Source organism: Cetorhinus maximus, chromosome 9 (genome assembly GCF_964194155.1).
Source record: "Cetorhinus maximus chromosome 9, sCetMax3.hap1.1, whole genome shotgun sequence".
NCBI classification, from domain to species: Eukaryota; Metazoa; Chordata; class Chondrichthyes; order Lamniformes; family Cetorhinidae; genus Cetorhinus; species Cetorhinus maximus.
Genome location: NC_135887.1, coordinates 283,283 through 299,281, shown reverse-complemented (window position 1 = coordinate 299,281; position 15,999 = coordinate 283,283). Strand labels below are relative to the sequence as shown.

Below are 15,999 nucleotides of genomic sequence, written 5' to 3'. Positions count from 1 at the left end.
TTCTGTCTGAAGTTGTGGCTCCGACATGCGAGCGCCTCGAGGTTACCGTGGGAATGCTGGCGACCACGATGGAGACCTTGGTACAGCGGCTCTCGCCGGATTTGCGCTCGGCCCTGCACTCCTTGGCCAGACATCCTGGTGGACACCATCAGGATGTAGGCGACATGGGGACGAGGCACCTTGACCCCTTCCAGGTGCACCATCTCCTACAGGAATCAGGGTGGGGCCCTCAGGCACCCACAGGGAGGATGAGCATCATCTGGACATCCCAGAGGCCTCCTCTCAGGCCACTCCAAGGGTGCGCAGCCGCTCACAGCCCCCTCTGCCTGTGACCCCAGCCTCTCAGGCCACGAGGGTGCTTCGGCCCCTGAGCAGGTGACCCTTATCAGGTCGGGGCCCTCCAGGCCACAGGCCGCCAGAGGACATCTGCCACGGTCATCAAAGACATCAGGATGTAGCAGTCAGCAGGCTGCCTCCACCTCTGCTGTGGATTTCTGAGCTGCACCCAGGCATAGCGCTAGAGTTAGGAAAGTTAAGAAAAGTTGATGTGACTTTTGGGTCACGGGTGTATTAGACATGTAAATAAGTTGCACTTTTGTTAATACCTTTGAAGGTTATGTGAATGTTCCTGTCAGTTGAAGGTGTTGAGATTTTGTACTTTGGAATCCTCTTATTTCAAGGTTTAGCCTCCCTCCCACTCAGTGATAGTGTCCCACTGAGAGATTCACATTCCTGTGATGTCAACCTCAGTTGAACTAGTCTCTGCATGCCTTGTGTGATATCAGGGAGATGTGTTTAAATCTTTATTGGAAATGTGTGATGTAAGCGTTTCCAACCCTTCTTCCTCAAAGAACACCATTGAGCGAGGGCAGCTCATCAGCACTGGTAATCTAGCAGCATGTGTCCCCTCAGTGGTAGTGGCAGAAGAAAAGACATGGGTGGGAGGAGGAGATCCTGAGGCATGTCCACATCTCAGTCAGAACAGTGTTTGCATCATTAGATGGCGGCAAAGACTTCAAGTCTTCTCTTGTATTGCTCTTGTTCCTAAGGTGGGCTCTCAGTTCTCAGCGAGAACTCACTCACAGGGAGCCACGCACCAAAGCAAAGATCATGGATTGGCGATTCATGAGGCAAGTGTGATTGCAGGACTCGTTCTCACTGCAAGTGGGTGAACATCCCCTTAGTTGAAACAAAATGGCATTGAGGGCTAGGAGAAATGTGGCCATATTCCCTCACTTGACTTTATTCTTCCTGGAGCCTGTCAGCAATTAACATATCACAGGCACATCTCCCATGTCTACCTTCCTCCATGGTGTGACCACGCTCATACTGATCCTCAGCAGCCTCCTGAGGTTCCTGGGCCTCTGGATCTTCATCCTCCGATGAGCTCTCATCCTCCTCCAGGTCATCCTCTGGCAGGGGTCACCTCTTTGCATAGCCAGATTGTGAATGGTGCAACACACTGCGATGATGTGGGAAACCCTGTCGGGAGTGTGTTGGAGTGAGCCACCTGAATGGTCCAAGCATCTGAAGTGCCTCTTCAGCAGCCCCATGGTCTGTTCTATAAGGGACCGTGTGGAGCTATGAGCAGCTTTGTACCTCTCCTCGGAACGACTCTGAGGGTGACACACTGGTGTCATCGGCCAGCGTTTCAGTGGGTGCCTTTAATCCTCAAGCAGCCATTTCTGCAGTCGTAATGGCCCCTCAAAAATCTCAGGCACATGGGAGTGACTCAGGGTGTAGGAGTCATGGCAACTCCCAGGGTACCGTGTACAAACGTGCAGTATGTGCTCCCGGTGATCACACGCCAGTTGTACGTTGATGGAATGATAGCCCTTGTGGTTTATAAACATTAGGGCCTGCTGCCATGGAGCCCGTATAGCCACATTGGTGCAGTCTGTTGCACCCTGCACTCTTGGGGAGCCTGAGATGGCGGTGAGGTCAGTCGAATCCCGCAGCCGGGCTATCTTCATCCAGAGCAAACCTGACATAACAATGGGCCTTCCTGTGATCGACCTCCTTTATGCAACAATGTGGTGCGGACTGAGAGCTGCCACACAGGTCACTTGTTGATCCTTGGAAAGTACCAGAGGCCAAGAAATTGAGTGCAGTGGTCACCTTCAAAGCCACTGGCAGGGGACACCCTCCAACTCCACGTGGTGTCAGGTCTGCTCACTCCTGTGGCAACAAGAGGTTAGAGGGTGACCCCAGAAAAGCCCCCATCGTGTTCCCCCTTTCCCGTCTCTGCCACTCCACCACCTTCCGTCCCTGTTGCCCCCATCATGTTCATCAACCCGACTCTCGCCTCACTGGCCACCCCCGGCTGAAGTGCTAGTCTCTGAAAGTGGAGGCCTGCATGAGTACCACAGCACAGGGGTGTTCCTCAGGACAATGAAAGCAAAGAGAAGGAGCAGTCCAACCCTATAGCCCCAGCAGAGTGCGTTCACCGCAACAAGACCAACACAGCGCAATGGCAGGTATGTTCCACTCACAGCGAACTGAGGCCTGACATGTGCACGCTGCCCTTTTACAAACGGATTTGAGACCAACGTAATTTCCCACTGGAAGATTGGAAGTCGTGGCAAGATTCCGGCTAGCAGCTGTTTTAATGAGCATTCATGATATGCTAATGAATGCAAATGGTGTTTGCGCCACTAGTCGATGGGATAACTAACCCGCCATGAACACACCGTTGGGAGAATTGTGATTTGTTTTTACAATGGCAGATTTGTGACTCTTTGCCGTTGCTGGATTCTCCACTCCTGCCCGCCAGGAAACCCTCCGCTGGCGGGATGGGAGAATTCCTGTCTTCACTGAGGAAGATAAAAGAAATCTCCCAGAATTAGAGATCCAAGGGACTAGAGAGAATGAGGAATCAAAGGAAATCAGTATCAGTAAGAATGTTGAATTGGAGAAATTAATGGCACTGAAGGTTGATAAGTCCCTGGGACCTGATATTCTACATTCCAGAGTGTTGAAAGAGGTAGCTATAGACGTGGTGATCGTCTTCCAAAATTCTATGGGTCAGGATTTTATGGCCTCTCCCCCTAGCGGGATATTATCGTCCCGCCAAACTGAATGGAGATTTAAATGGCTTTCCACATCCATCAGGGGGAGACAGGCTGCAGCAGGGCCATAAAATCCTGGCCATAAATTCTGGAATGGTTCCTGCAGATTGGAAGGAAGCAAATGTCACCCCACTATTTAAGAAGGGAGGGAGAGAGAAAACAGGGAACTTCAGACCTGGTGGCCTTATATCAGTCGTAGGGAAAATGCTAGAATCTATTCTAAAGAATGTGATAAATGGACATTTGGATTAGAGTCATCTGACTGGGCATAGTCAACATGGATTTGCGAATGGGAAATCATGTTTGACGAACCTGTTGGAGTTTTTTGAGAATGTTACTAACAGAATTGATAAAGGGGTGGCAGTGGGCTTGGACTTTCAGAAGGCTTTTGATAAAATCTCCCACAAGTGATTGGTTAGCAAAATTAAAGCACATGTGTTAGGAGATAATATACCGGCATGGATTAAGGATTGGTTAACAGATAGAAAACAGAGAGTAGGGATAAAAGGGTCTTTCTCGCATTGACAGGCCATGACTGATGGGGTATCGCAAGGATCAGTGCTTGGGCCCCAGCTGTTCATAATATATATCAATGATTTGGATGTGAGGACCAAATGTAATATTTCCAAGTTTGCAGGTGACACAAAGCCAGGTGGGAATGTGTGTTGTGAGGAAGATGTAAAGCAGCTTCAAGAGGGTTTGGACAGGTTGAGTGAGTGGGCAAAAATATGGCAGATGGAATATAATGTGGAAAAATGTGAGGTTATCCTCTTTGGTAGGAGGAACAGATGTGCAAAGTATTTCTTAAATGGTAAGAGATTAGAAAGTGTAGATGTACAAAGGAACCTGGGTATCCTTGTCAATAAGTCACTGAGAGCTAACATGCAGGTGCAGCGAGCAATCAGGAAGGCGAATGGAATGTTAGCCTTTACCACAAGAGAATTTGATTACAGGAGTAGTGAAGTCTTGTGTCAATTGTGTAGAAGCTTGGTTAGACCACACCTGGAGTACTGTGTGCAGTTTTGGTCCCCTTACCTCAGGAAGGATATTATTGCCATAGAGGGAGTGCAACGAAGGTTCACCAGGCTTGTTCGTCAGATGGCGGGACTAATCTATGAAGAGAGGTTTGGGAAACTGGGCCTGTTTTCTCTAGAGTTTTGAAGACTGAGAGGCGATCTCATTGAAACCTACAAAATATTTAAAGTGATAGACAGGGTAGATCCAGGTAAGACATTTCCCCTTGTTGAGAAGTCTAGAACCTAGGGGAACAATTTCAAAATAAGGGGGAGGCCACTTATGAACTGAGATGGGGAGAAGTTTTTTTCCTCAGAGGGTTGTGAATCTTTGGAATTCTCTACCCCAGAGGGCGGTGGAAGCTCAGTCATTGAGTATGTTTAACGCAGAGACTGACAGATTCCGAAATACCAATGACACAAAGGGAATGGAGATAGTGCAGGAAAAAGGCATTGAAGTGAATGATCAGCCATGATCATATTGAATGGTGGAGCAGGCTCGATGGACTGAATGGCCTAATCCTGCTCCTATGTTCATATGAAACTAAGACTGGATCACATGATACATTTCCCTTCAGGTGATGTCATGATACAGTCTTATGAAGGAAGGCTAATGGTATGTATGGTAGCTTTCAGTGACTTATTGACAAGGACACCCAGGTCCCTTTGTACATCTACACTTTCTAATCTTTTACCATTTAAGATATACTCTGCACATCTGTTCCTCCTACCAAAGAGGATAACCTCACATTTTTCCACATTATATTCCATCTGCCATATTTTTGCCCACTCACTCAACCTGTCCAAACCCTCTTGAAGCTGCTTTACATCTTCCTCACAACGCACATTCCCACCTGGCTTTGTGTCACCTGCAAACTTGGAAATATTACATTTGGTGCTCAAAGAAAAGCATTAAAGACCAGAGAAGTCTTGTGGCACCATCCAGTGCCTTTATTCCCTCCCCCCACTACCCATGCACAGTGGTAGTACTCTGTACCATCTACAAGGTGCACTGAAGCAACTTGCCAAGGCTCCTTCGGCAACATTTTTCAAACCTGTGATCTCTACCATCTAAAAGAGCAAGGACAGCAGACACATGGGAACATGAGCACCTACAAGTTCCCCTCCAAGTCACACACCATTTTTACTTGGAACTATATCACCGTTGCTTCAATGTTGCTGAGTAAAATTCAGGAACTTGCTTCCTAAAGCACTGTGGGTGTACCTACACCTGATGGACTGCAGCGATTCAATAAGGTAGCTCACCACTACCTTCTCAAAGGCAATTAGGGATGCGCAACAAAGGCTTGCCTTGCCAGCAGCGCTCACATCCCAGGAGCAAATTTAAAAAGTACAGTAAGGTGAAACTTCAGCCAATCACTTTTACTTGCTGGTGACTTTATCTCCAGTCCTGGGGACAACAGCAGTGCCAGTTGAACATCAGAGTGACACACTAAAGCTTTGCGAAAAGAAGCAAAAGGCCATTCAATCAAAGGGGAAGAAGCAACCATTTTTTTGGAATCCCACAATGTCCCCTGACAATGTCAATCATTCTTTCTAGGATCAGTAGCTATTTGCCTTTTCAGATGTAGGCTCCAAAGTAGGTTCATGCTGAGCCTAAGCCCATTCAGAAAATTTAACTCTCACTGACAAACAGGTGCACTTTTGGCAAAATCTTTCAAGGCAGCTTCAAATGGACCCAGATGCACCCCAATCCGCTGTTGGTAGCAGAAGTGACTAGTCGCTAACCCAGAATCACTCCAACCCCAGTCAGAATTCTCTTCTTTTTGCATATTGGATGAAACCTGGTAGATCTCAGTTCAGACCAAAATTACATCCCTCTGTCACAACTCTGTGAGAGTCTGTATATTGTCTGCATGCATGGAATTTCTGGAACACATAAGGGATGGGTTATCAGGAATACTATGGGATGTTGTGAAATAGCAGATGCCTTATATTAACTTGACACATTAATTTTCATAATTGAAAGCTAGGCAAAGTCCAGATTCAACCCAACTGATTGAAAGTGTGGTTGTGAGGAATGTGTAAGTTCTAAATGTCCACAGGGACCCTCAACCAGATGATATATAGTCTAAAATTCTCAAGAAACTTAGTAATGGAATATGTGAGCTTCAAACTAATGTTTCCACAAACTCCGTTTATAATTATTATACCAGAGGATTACAGAGTGACACATGCATTTTCACTACTCAAAAAGTCATTAATAATGAGTGAAATAGGAAACTAAGGACTATGTTAGTATAACTTGCTCAAGAGCATTTTTACAATGTTATCATGTCCAATTAAGGTGCTATTAAACTAAATATTTAAATTGGCTCTGTCTAGAGAAAGTGACCTCTGAATGGCTCTCACCCTCTTTTAACCATTTCACAGCGTAGTCCCTGTGATCTTGCAAACTCTGCTGTTATAAATGACCTGATTCTCACTGAGTGCAAATAAAGGCAGAAGGCTCCGTGCATTTACTTTGCAGGAATAGAGGACTTTAAGCAGATTCATAGACCCAAATTTCCATGCGTCTACAGCTCCATCAGTTCCTTAAACAGCAAAGCATTTATAATATAGACTGTATGGAGCAGGGAACCACGTTCACTGTAGGTTGCACTGCTTCAACGTAAAATGCTTTTAATCAGCTTAATAGAACACAGCATAGTTTTGCCTCATGAATCTACTGGATTTCTTTGAGAGGCCATATGACTGACAGAAGGCATTTGATAATATTTTGTATCTGAGATTATAACAAAGGATAAATCACAGGAGTTAATGGCCTAGAATCTAACTGTAATGAGAATTAATTTAACAATAGCACACAATGGGAGTGTTGACAAAGCTAAAATCTGCTTTGTGTCATTGTTACATTCCCTGGTTATAAACCCTTAATTACAGGTTTTGTTTGTCACTTAGCTAAATGGACATGCAGAGATTATTTTATAACCTATTTATATGCACTCAGAGTGGGAAAGAATGGATGTAATAATATATAACTGCTTTGTTACATGGGCACTCCTTAGTAACGTCTGCTGTGACTCAATTGGTGCCACTCTTATCCTACTCCAGGGCTTGAGCCCAAAGTTCAAGGCTGATACTCCGGTGCAGTACTGAGGGAGTACTGCACTTCTGGAGGTGCTGTCTTTAGATGTGATGCTGAAGTCCCATCTGCTTGCTGGTGTGGGATGTAAAAGATCCCAAGGTGTTATCCCTAAGAGTGGGAGAGGTATCTTGGCCAAAAATTATCCCTAAATTACATCTCAAAAATAGATGATCTGCTCATTATTACATTGCTGTTTGTGGGAGTTTGCTGTCAGCAACTTTTCCTATATTACACTTCAAAAGTTTTGAGTTATCTTGTGGTCGTGAAAAGTGCTAGAAAATGCAAGGTTGTCTTTTTTTTTACTGGTGTAACACAATTAGAATGTTTGTTCACAATATATGAGGGCCACTTTTAACTTGGCCTGCCTAGCAGAGACAAGATCATCCTGATCCTAAAATAGTTGTGCTGTAATTACTACTTGGATCCTGCTGGTAGGTTTGAGACCATACGGACCTTAGTCATGCCCACGGTTAAAATGCTGCATGCATACTGATTATATCATCAGGATGCAACTTTGCCCATTTAAACGTGGTCCAACTCCTCTGAGGCAGGCAGTGTTCCCAGCTCAGAGAAGCTGAGATGGGCAAGTTACGATTGCACAGGAATGTGGCCAAATCTGTCAGCGATTTAAATCCCATGTTCACACTGTTTCCACTGAGCTGGTGTTGGCATTGTGGGGGGTGTGGGGTCAGTGGAAATTAGGCTTTCAGAATTTATGTCTTTTTCTGTTTCATTTGGAATGGAGATATGGTGTTTAGGCCCAGACACAGTTAACTCCTGCCTCAGGTAGTCCTGTGGAGACACAGTGAGAAAAGTTTCTATTGGAATAGGCAACAAACTCCTTGCAATACATTTTCAGTTACACTCATAAAGAGGTGTGGAGTCAGGTAAGCTAACAATTACCAAAATGCACATATTAGTGAAATATGCATTGATGGAAGCCACAATAGAAGAATGGTCATTTATCTGCAGAGTCAAGCTTATCTCCCGCTTGCTCATCTCCAAGGTGAACTTCTATGCATTGCAGGGGCTGGAAATTTGCAGCCCCCCACCACCTCCAGTTTGAAGCCTGTCTCTGGTGCCTGGCCTCCTTGACCTGCAACGATGTAGGAAAAACATCCTATGAATTGCCTTAAGTGGCCCTTAGAATTAGGTTAGCTGTTACACTTGAGTGCCAAGGGGACAAAATACAGATTCAGTTATGAAAGCTTATAAAAAACAAAATAACCAGTACTGTGGATAGAAGATAAGCCATTAAGACCACAGAGATGGTTCATTAATGTAGGTATAGACGTCCTGGCTTTTCTGGACCTGTGTGAAAACCTTTGTTTACAAAGACCCTAAGCTATAGAGCAGTGAACAAACTGGTATGTCTAAGTGCCAGTGCGTTATTGATTTGGATGTCATCATGAATATTAACAATTGTCTGAGGCGATTGACACCAGGAAGAACTGAATTCTTCTAACGTACGTCAATTAGATTCATCAAGAGAAGTGAAGAGGTTTCTTTGCAAATTGATCATAAATAAAATAGTTCTGTTCCTGAACCTGAGCCAGGAACAATAGTGAGACATTTGTGTTTCACTGTGGATGTCCTCCCTAATTTCTACCACCAGCTGCAGCCAGAAGGTTGTGGATTCAAACCCTCTTCTAGGGACTTGAGCAAGAAATTATTCAAAGAAAAACAGGGGAGTTCTCCTCCATGTCCTGATCAATATTCCTCCCTCAAACACCACCTAAAATCAGGTGAAGGTGATTGTGGCTATCAACTTTTATCTGTCTGACTCCTTATCATCCCTCTGGTGCTGGAGATATTTGAAACATCTTGAACTTTGTCATCCATTGTTGCATTAGGGATGTCACTGAGGCTCTTGATTCAAGGAGAGCTAATGTCATTTCATTTCCTCTTGCCGGAGGCAAGCAGGCAGATGTGAGTTTGCAAAGTTTGCAGACATCCCCATGTTGCTGGGTGTTGTTGACAGTACACACATTGCTTTGTGTGCACCTTATGTCAACTCTACCATGTACTGGAATTGAAAGGAATTACACTGCCCCAACATCCAGCTAGTGTGTGATGACAGGCAGCGCATCATGCAGGTCAATGCCCATTATCCTGGCTGCAGTCATGATATCTTCATTTGGCGGCACTCCTCTGTGCCAGCTGGATTTTAATCATCATGGCAAATCAAAGGGTGGTTACTGAACAACATGGCTCATGACTCTGGTTTGCAACTCATGCACACGTGCACAGCATGCATACAATGTAAGCTGTGGTGCCACATGAAATATGATAGAGCAGACCATTGACATGCCAAAGCAATGATTCCATTGCTTGACCCACTCTGGAGGAGCTTTAAAGTATTCAGCTGCATATGTCTCAAGACTCGTGATTGCATGCTGCATGCTACACAACCTTGCTAGTGTGAAGGCATAGCCCTTGGCACCCCCTATTAGGTGAAAAGGTGAGGAATAGGAGCATGAGGAGGAGAAGCAAGAGGAGGAAGGGAGGCCACAGCCTATACAGCCCCTTTCTGCCCAGGCTGTATGTGAAGAACTAATTCAAGTGAGATACCCAGTAACCTCAGCCCCAATTCCCCATTTGCTAACAGTCGCACATTTGTACCTTCCCTCTGTCATAGGCCATTACATTGTCTATAACATTCTGGCAAGAGGTCATCAACCTGAAACATTAACTCTTTTTCTCACTCCACAGATGCTGCCATTTCCAGCATTTTCTGTTTTTATTTCAATCATGATGAGATTGCTTAACTTCTAGAAACACTGCCAACAATAATCATGTAGATTTTAATAAATTGCTCACCATATTGTTAATTTATCATTTTCCTGATAAGTCCCATACTAAATAATCTCACTAATTTATAGCAATCTCAGATACTGATCTCAACTATAAATTTGTAATCAGCAAGCAGTTAATGCTGAATTGCTCTGACACAGCTGAGTTGCCTGTAATTTGGTTTATCAGCTCATCTAATATATTAATTCTGTTATACTCAGTATTTAAGTTTAAATACCATTGACTCTGATTCTAAGACTAATAAATAATTGTTAGTTCATGACATTGCCTGATTTTTTTTTATATATATGGCAAGAAATATCCAGAGAATTGCTCGAAGGCTGAGTTGCAGCATTCCACCTCTGAGACCAGAAGGTTATGGGTTCAAATCCTCTTCCAGAGACTTGAGCATGAAGCTATTCAAAGAAAAGCTGAGGAGTTCTCCCCCATGTCCTGATCAATATTCACTCCGCAAACACCACCTAAGATCAGATGATTTTCAAGTTGCTGTTTTGGGACCCAGTTGGAAAATTAGCTGTTGCATTTTCTACATTACATCAGTAAATTCACTTCAGAAAAAGTATATCATTGGCCTGAATCTTCTGGTCGGTGTGCGGGGGTGGGTCCCGCTCGCCGACACGTAAAAAGACACGCAGTGAGGTTGGGCGTGCGTCCCGACATCACAGCGGAATCGGCTGTGCGCCCGCCAAACTGTCAAAGGCCTATTAAGGCCATTAATTAACTAATTAAACTGATTCTCAGGGCTGCCTCTCCAACCTTAAGGTTGTCGGGCAGGCAAAGAGCCCAGGAGGCCTTCGCATTTATCATGAAACCTTATCCACAGGCGGGATGGGGTTTTATGAAGTGTTTATTAATTAAATAAAAGTTTTTATTAAAATTCACTGACATGTCCCAGCTCCTGTGACACTGTCACATAAGGGGACATGTCTGAATAGTTTTTTCTATTTTTTTTTGACGTTTTCATACAGAAAATAATCTCCCTGAGGCAGGGCCCGACTCTCCCTCCTCCCTCCACCTGCACAGGGAGTGCTCTGCACTTCTGGGTGTGTGTCATGCTGGGTGGCCTGCCCACGTAAAATGGTGGCATGCAGCCATTCGCAGACGGCGATTGGCTGCGCACCCACCCAGCCCGCCCAATGGGGAGAAAGTTCTCCCCAATGGCTGCAAAGTGCGTTGAGACAACCTGAGGCAAGAAAGATGCTATATAAATGCAAGTCCTTCCACTGTTTTTACTTTTCACTCCAGCTTATTGGTGGAACGAGAAAGGAAATCCTGTAACTGTGGGGATAATCTTCTCCCCGTCGGACGGGCTGGGAAGGAGCGGGCACGGGCGGGCGTGCAGCCAATTGCCACCCGCGATCGGCTGCACGCCGCTGTTTTACATGGTGGGCCAATTAAGGCCCGCCCAGCATGATGCGCATCCAGAAGTGCTGAGCATTCCCTGTGCGGGCATGGGGGAAGAGGGAGAGTTGGGGCCTGTGCTCTTTGTGCATGTGTGCAAAAGAGCGCGGAAATCTCCCTGAGGCACAGAGCCGCCCCAGGGAGACTACTGTGATGTTGAAAAATTGAAATAAAGAAAAAAAAATTATTCCGACATGTCCCCTCATGTGACAGTGTCACATGAGCTGGGACATGTCAATGAATTGTAATAAAAATTTTAATTAAGCTTATAAACCCTTCATGAAACCTCATCCCGCCCGCGAATGAGGTTCCATGAAAAATGTGAAGGCCGCCTGGGCTCTTCGCCTGCCCCCCAGCCTTAAGGCTGGATAGGCAGCCCTGTTAATTGTGACAATTGGTTTTTAAATGGCCTTAATAGGCTTTTGACAGTTTGGCGGGTGCGCAGCCGAGTCCGGTACGTGCCCACCAAACTGAAGATTGGAATGACGCACAGTTACATTGGGACACATGCCTGACATCACCGCACATCATTTAACGTGTCCCTCCCCAGCATGCCGACCAGAAGATTCAGGCCTTTGTCGTCCAAGTTTTCAAAACCCAGCTAAAAAAATTGTGATTTGAAAATCTTTGCTTTACAAGACATAGAGTAGCAAACAAAAGGAGGTTTATTCATATCACTTCCATTGATTCATTATTCATCCATTAATGTTGAAACAAAATTTGAACAGGGGAAATACAATTCTGGAAACACCAATGGGTCTGTCAACATCTGGAAAAAGAAATGACAGATTAACATCTCAGGTAAAACCACCTTGTTGGGAATGTGTGGAAAAGACACAGAGGTAACAACTGGATACAATATTTGTAAAATGGACAGACTTAACTTTGTAATCTACAACCGATCAAATTTATCAGGCCTACCCTTCACAAATATGTCAGGACAGATTTTCCTTTTCACTGCATCTGGAAATTCAGCATTTCCCAATCACAGTGAAGAGAAAAAGAGATTGTAGACCTGTTATGCCATGTGTCTACCCTCTCCCCTGCACTGCTCTCAGATTTCCTGCACATTTCTTGCTGACGTTAATTGGCATGCCCACTCTTTTTATTTTGCTGAGCTGTGAGGGGCATTGCGGCCTTCCTGCTGGTGTAAATGTGGCAAGCCCCTGAGTAAAATAAAAATGAAGAGAGAGATGTGCTTTAGCACCTGATCACATTTCTCAGAAATGTCCCAAAAAGCTTTGCATATATTAAATTACCTTTTGAGTGCAACATCTGTTCTGCAGGCTCACATGACACTGAGTTATCTGAGAGCTGGGTGATATGGAACACAGTCACATCATGGAAGAAACGTGTCCTTATTAAAGCAGCAACATTATGAACTGATGGCTTTGACTCTACAGGCCATTTTAATCAGTTGATCAAATACGATTATTGATAACAGCATCATTGCTGGGGAATCTTTCCTCTTTAGCAAATGATTTGTGTAATTTAGAGTTGTAAGGAATGCATCTGTAGTAATTATGGTTTTATTTAGTGCATAATGTACCTTTAAGAATAATACTGGTTAGGCAAGATTACATGATCTGTAGTAACCAATTGGAGAGTATTGCAGACAACTCGGGCAGACAGTGTACAGATAGAGTTGGAGTTGAAAGAACACATGTAGTTGCTGCTGATTATATTGTAAATAAACTTAAACTTACCACCCAAGAAGTGTCTGCTGATCAACTCTATCATTAATAGCACAACTCGGCCATCCAACAACAAACTGGTGATGAGGAGAAAACAGGATTGAACAGAAGAAATCAAGTTAGAAAGAAATTGGCACTGTACCTCACCCAGTGATTGTAAGTAGCTAGCTCTGTTAGAATTGAAGAAGTTATCCTCTCTCAAAATGCCACATTTTTGGAGAATTGATCCTTTTGAACCAACCACAGATGATTGGTCTCAATACATAGAATGCCTCACGTTCTTTTTTCAAGCGAACAAGATTACAGGAGAAGAGAAGAGGTGAGCGATCCTCTTGAGTACTTGTCAGAGCAAAACCTACAGTCTGATTCGAAGTTTGACGGCAGCCAGTGCTCCAGCTTCGAAGAATTTTAATGAATTGGTGGACCTCATGAAGGGTCATTTCCAACCCAAGCCCTCAGTCACGATGCAAACATTCAAGTTTAGTTTATGAAATAGAGCCCTGGGTGAGACAATTGCATGCTATGCAGCAAATTTGCAGCTGCTAACGGAACATTGTGAGTTCGGTATGACTCTGAACGACATGCTCAAAGATTGTTTAGTGCATGGTGTGAAAGAGGACATGATTCAGAAAAGATTATTGCCCAAAGTGAATCTGGATTTCAAGAAGGTGCTAGAGATAGCGCTGGCCATGGAAAGTGCAGTGAGAGATTCAAAGGCAATACAGGGCGCGCAAAATGGCACCTTCCTTTCAGTTTGAGAGCGAGAAACTTGAGTCCCACACGAATGTCTGGAGTTAAACAAAGGTAACCACATAGGCATGAGGGCAGATTTGGCCCGAGTGGACTGGGCAGGAAGACTACAAGGTAGGACAGTTGATGAAGAGTGGCAGATATTTAAGGAGATATTCAATTCCTCCCAAGTAAAATATATTCCAAAGAGGAAGAAAGATGGTAAGAGGGGGAAAAAGCTTCCATGGCTAAGCAAGGAAGTTAAAGATAACATAAAGGCAAAAACTAAGGCATACCAAATTGCAAAGGTCAGAGGCAGGCTGGAAGATTGGGAAACTTTTAAAGATCAACAAAGGGTTACTAAAAAAAATAAAAAGAGCAAAGGTAAATTATGAAAGAAAACTAGCGCAAAATGTAAAAACTGATAGCAAAAGCTTCTACAAATATATAAAAGGAAAGAGAGTAGCTAAAGTGAATGTTGGTCCCTTGGAGGATGAGACTGGGGAATTAATAGTGGGGAATGCAGAAAAGGCAGAGCTGCTTAATCAATATTTTGCCTCAGTTTTCATAGTGGAGGACACTAACACAACCCCAATACTAACAGGTAATGCAGAGGGTATAGAGAAGGAGGAACTTAGAACAATCACCATCACTACAGAAAAAGTACTGAGCAAACTATTAGGATTAAAGGGTGACAATTCTCCAGGACCTGATGGCCTACATCCCAGGGTCTTGAAGAAAGTGGCAGCGGAGATAGTGGATGCATTGGCTATAATATTCCAAAATTCCCTGGATTCTGGAAAGGTTCCAGTGGATTGGAAAAATGCTAATATAACGCCCTTATTCAAAAAGGGGGGAGGCAGAAAATAGGAAACTATAGACCAGTTAGTTTAACGTCTGTCGTTGGGAAATTGTTGGAATCCATTATTAACTAAGTAGTAATAGGGCATTTGGAAAGTCAAAATGCAATCCATCAGAGTCAGCATGGTTTTATGAAGAGTAAATCATGTTTGACTAATTTGCTTGAGTTCTTTGAAGATGTGACAAGCAAAGTGGATAATGGGGATCCTGTAAATGTAGTATATCTAGACTTCCAGAAGGCCTTTGATAAGGTGCCGCGCAAAAGATTAATACACAAGATAAGATCACACGGAGTTAGGGGTAATATATTATCTTGGATAGAGGATTGGCTAACCAACAGAAAGCAGAGAGTTGGGATAAAAGGGTCTTTTTCTGGATGGCAATCTGTAACTAGTGGGGTGCCACAGGGTTCGGTCCTTGGGCCCCAACTATTTACAATCTATATTAATGACTTGGATTCAGGGATAGAAGATACTATAGCTAAATTTGCAGATGACACCAAAATAGGTGGGAAAGTAAGTTGCAATGAAGAAATAAGAAATTTACAAATGGATATGGTCAGGTTAGGTGAATGGGCCAAAATTTGGAGATGGAGTTTAATGTAGATAAGTGTGAGGTTATCCATTTTGGTCAGAAGAATAAAAAGGTGACTTATTATTTAAATGGAGAGAAACTTCAGTGCAGAGGGATCTGGGTGTCCCCGTGCATGAATCGCTGAAAGCTAGTATGCAGGTACAGCAGGTAATAAGGAAGGCAAATGGAATTTTGGCATTTATTGTTAAAGGAATACAGTATAAAAATAGGGAAGTGTTGTTGCAACTGTACAAGGCATTGGTGAGACCTGGAAAACTGTGCATAGTTTTGGTCCCCTTACTTGAGGAAGGATGTAGTTTATTGGAGATGGTTCAGAGGAGGTTCACTAGGTTGATTCCAGAGATGCCGGGGCTTGTCTTATGAGGAGAGATTGAGCAGTTTAGGCCTATACTCGCTAGAGTTTGGAAGGATGAGAGGAGATCTAATTGAGGTATATAAGATGCTAAAGGGGATAGACAAAGTGGACGTGGAGTGGATGTTTACCCTTGTGGGGCATTCTAGAATGAGAGGCCATAGTTTTAGGCTAAGGGGTGGTAGACTTAAATCAGAGATGAGGAGGAATTACTTTTCTCAAAGGGTCATGAATCTGTGGAATTCACTACCTCAGAGTGCAGTGGATGCCGGGACACTGAATAAATTTAGGGAGGAGATAGACAGATTTTTAATTAGTAACGGGTTGAAAGGTTATGGGGAGAGGGCGGGAAATTGGAGTTGAG

General features: G+C 44.0%; 1 long non-coding RNA gene across 1 annotated transcript in view; it reads left to right on the top strand.

Moving 5' to 3' along the window:
* Nucleotides 1-14,329, top strand: part of LOC144684306 (uncharacterized) — a 245,606-nt gene extending 231,277 nt beyond the window's left edge. Inside the window, exon 5 of the long non-coding RNA XR_013577476.1 lies at nt 13,152-14,329. This is a non-coding gene — a long non-coding RNA (uncharacterized LOC144684306). The remainder of the gene's footprint in view (nt 1-13,151) is intronic.
* The last annotated feature ends 1,670 nt before the right edge of the window (nt 14,330-15,999 follow it).